The sequence below is a fragment of the Trichophyton verrucosum genome (genome assembly GCF_000151505.1).
Source record: "Trichophyton verrucosum HKI 0517 chromosome Unknown contig00306_1.f1.exp, whole genome shotgun sequence".
In the NCBI taxonomy this organism is placed as follows: domain Eukaryota; kingdom Fungi; phylum Ascomycota; class Eurotiomycetes; order Onygenales; family Arthrodermataceae; genus Trichophyton; species Trichophyton verrucosum.
The window spans coordinates 19,325-19,621 of record NW_003315443.1 but is presented as its reverse complement, the minus strand read 5'-3'; positions in this window follow the sequence as shown (position 1 = coordinate 19,621).

Here is a 297-nt window from a genome sequence, read left to right as displayed (position 1 = left end):
CCTGGCTGCTTGAATTTCTGTCCCGCAACTCAGCGACAGCATGATATTGACTTGACCACTGTCAAAATTAGTTACTCTTCTGTCAGCCAAAGGGGAGCCAATGAGGAATCTCTCCTCTGCTCATGATAGTCGACTCTCGATATTTCAAATTCCACTGCGCCAAGTCGTTAACTAGTCGACGGCAACGAGAACTAACCAACTAATTAACTAGTTAGCTGGTTAGCTGCTGGATGGCGACAGGCGACAGCATGTCAGGAGTAACGAAAGACGGGCCTTACAATGATAAGTTTTTTAAAA